A 3,489-nucleotide genomic window follows, 5' to 3' on the forward strand; every position below is an offset into this window, starting at 1 on the left:
GGCATCAGGATTATTGAGCCGTGGTGTGAGCTGTGTCCTCTCCAGTTCTGCAGCACAAAGTGGTATTGAGCAGTGGTGTGAGCTGTGTCCTCTCCAGTTCTGCAGCTCAAAGTGGTATTGAGCAGTGGTGTGAGCTGTGTCCTCTCCAGTTCTGCAGCACAAAGTGGTATTGAGCCGTGGTGTGAGCTGTGTCCTCTCCAGTTCTGCAGCACAAAGTGGTATTGAGCAGTGGTGTGAGCTGTGTCCTCTCCAGTTCTGCAGCACAAAGTGGTATTGAGCAGTGGTGTGAGCTGTGTCCTCTCCAGTTCTGCAGCACAAAGTGGTATTGAGCAGTGGTGTGAGCTGTGTCCTCTCCAGTTCTGCAGCACAAAGTGGTATTGAGCAGTGGTGTGAGCTGTGTCCTCTCCAGTTCTGCAGCTCAAAGTGGTTCTCATCCAGCTGAGGACTTGACAGGGGGAAATGTATGGAATACAACATAGACATAGAACTGTTGAATTGTTTGGGTTGGAGAAAGCCTCTAAGATCATCCAGTCTGACCATGAACCCAACACCACCATGGCCATCAAGCCATGTCCCAGAGTGCCATGGCCACAGGTTTCTTGAACACCTCCAGAGACGGGGACTCCCCCACCTCCCTGGGCAGCCTGTTCCAATGGGAAATGTGTGACACTAGTAGAAGCTTCAAAGCTGAAAGCAGCATGGAAGCAGAGGCATGGTGAGTCTGGTCACTGGCCATGGTACACAAGGGACGCTGAAGAAGGAAGTCCTGGAGAGAAGATTGTCCCTGGAATGTTGTTTCTGCCCTTTTCCTTGCCTTTTCCTCTTTGGAAACAGTGATGCATGCAGCCCTTTGTGTCAGCTAAAACACCATGTTTCTGTGCTCTGCCAGGCTGACCCAGGGTAGATAGAGGAGTACTTCATGTCTGCTGTCACAAAGTCAAAGAAGGAACAGCAGAAAGATTCGACAGAGATGATTCTGTGAAACTCTGTTCCTCCCCTGTGCTCAGCACTGGTCAGGCCACACCATTCTGGGCTCCTCAATTCAAGAGAGATGTTGAGATACTGGAACGTGTCCAGAGAAGGGCAGCAAGGCTGGGGAGGGGCCTGGAGCACAGCCCTGTGAGGAGAGGCTGAGGGAGCTGCAGCCTGCAGAAGAGGAGGCTCAGGGCAGACCTCATTGCTGTCTACAACTGCCTGAAGGGAGGCTGTAGCCAGGTGGGGTTGGTCTCTTCTGCCAGGCAACCAGCAACGGAACAAGGGGACACAGTCTCAAGTTGTGGCAGGGGAGGTCTAGGCTGGATGTTAGGAGGAAGTTGTTGGCAGAGAGAGTGATTGGCATTGGAATGAAATGCCCAGGGAGGTGGTGGAGTCACCATTCCTGGAGGTGTTCAAAATAAGCCTGGATGAGGCACTTAGTGCCTTGGTCTGGTTGACTGGATAGGGCTGGGTGCTAGGTTGGACTGGGTGAGCTTGGAGGTCTCTCCCAACCTGGTTGATTCTTTGATTAAGAATGAGGCATAGAAGAATGTGATGTTCAGGCTCTGCTAAAGCAGGCAGGGCTGGGCTGTGGGACTCAGCTTTGTCCTGGGTTTGCTGCTAAAATCATGACACCTTGTCTTTCAGGTTGGCACCTGCCTGCTGCAACATCTGCTGGTACATACCTGGTAAGGGCAGCTGGTGTGGTTAAAATAGGTCTTGTCTTTACTTGCAAAGCATGTGTGGGTTGGTGGCCAGAGTGGGCCCCATCCTGATAACAATGGGTTGATGTGAATCAGTTGCTGCAAGCCAGATCCAGCACATTGAGCATTGGGGAGGATCTAAGTGCCCTTCCCCTTCCTGTTTCCCAAGCAGTCAGTGGGTTGGGGATGGCTTTTCCAGGTCTGTGCAAGGCTTCAGTGCAGGCACAGCACCAGACAGTTCAGTGAAGGTGACACTCACTTGACCCTCCCTCAGATCATGAGAAGAGTCCATCCCACTGAGCCTCCTGCCTGAGTGGTGAGAGGACTCGCATAACCCTGAGCTTTGAAGGGCTTTGAAGCACAGAGCCACTGCTGGCAGGAACTCTGCAAATGGCATGCAAATGGCATGCAAAGGCATGGCAAGGTGGGAACTCTAGATCTGGGCCCCTGTGTGTTTACAGGCCAGGTCCAAGTACAAATGGCTGCAGGGAGCATGCTTGGCTGGATGCAGTAATCACCAATAACGTTGTGCTCCTGTTCTAACTGTGTGCTGAGATCATCTCTTCTCTCTCTTTTCTCCTGGCACAGTGCTCCAGCTCTCCTGTCAATGGTGAGTTTGCTACCAAGGAATCTCCATGAGGAAGATTCAGACACGGCTTTCTGTGCACAGTTCTGGCACAGTTCCTTTATCTTTGTCTCTCTTTCCTTTTTTGGGGGGAAGCAGAATCTGCCCTGTGTGCTTCAGTGAAGAGGTATGTGAACCACCAGCCCAGTGATACTGGTGTGTTGGGGATGTCACTCTGGGGAGAAGGGAAACCAGGAGTAAGGTCATAGAATCATAGAGTCCATCAGGGTTGGAAGGAACCACAAGGATCACTTAGTTCCAACCTTCCTGCCATGAGCAGGGACACCCTACCCTAGAGCAGGCTGCCCACACCCTCATCCAGCCTGGCCCTAAACACCTCCAGCCATGGGGCCTCAACCACCTCCTTGATCTTAAAGGCCCTTTCCAACCAAAACAATGACAGCCTTAGACTCCTAAGGTCAAGCCAACACCACCAGAGCCACTAAACCATGTCCCAGAACGCCACATCATGCCACAGCAGCTTTCTCCCTGCAAAGTCCCAGGGGTGCCTCTGGTTGCACTCACTGAAACAGGGGAGGGAAAAATGCCCTCCTGGAGCATTGTGTCTGTGCAGGACAAAGAAAGGCAGGGCAGGTCCCTGCTGTGTCAGCAGCTTGATGCTGGGGGGGATTTACTGCTCCAAGACCCGTGGCGTTGGTGCTGAGCTTAGCTTGGCAAGCAGTGGAGGCCCTAAGATGCACAACAGGTCCTCTTCAAGCCTGCATGGAGCTTGATTTCTACCTAAGGGGCAACGATTTTCACATACCCTCTCCCCGGGGGTGCTGGCAAATCACTGCCATCATCAGTGTTAGTCGTTTGTTCTCCCGTGTTTGTTCTGTGGGCTGTGCCTCTTTGCTATGGCTGCCTGGCATCGCTCCTGCTCCTCACTGCCTGGCCTGGACCCCTCACCAAGCTGCAGCGAACACCAGCCTGTGGTCAGAAGTGTTCAGACACCTTTCACTGCCTGCTGGGGCTGCGGTGTGGGCAGTTCTGGCCCCTGCTCCTGCCTGTGTTTGCAGATGTGTTGTTGTCAGAGTGCTAACTCTCAGCAGTTCTGCCCCCAGCGGCTCCAGACCTGGGGCAGCTGGCGTGGAGGTGATGTCTTTGGTTTGTTTTTCCCAGCACTGTCAGCCAAGAGATGCTTCATGAGGTAGCTCATGGCCAAGCTTCCCCCTGCAGCCTCAC

This window comes from Pogoniulus pusillus, chromosome 13 (assembly GCF_015220805.1).
Source record: "Pogoniulus pusillus isolate bPogPus1 chromosome 13, bPogPus1.pri, whole genome shotgun sequence".
Taxonomy (NCBI): Eukaryota; Metazoa; Chordata; class Aves; order Piciformes; family Lybiidae; genus Pogoniulus; species Pogoniulus pusillus.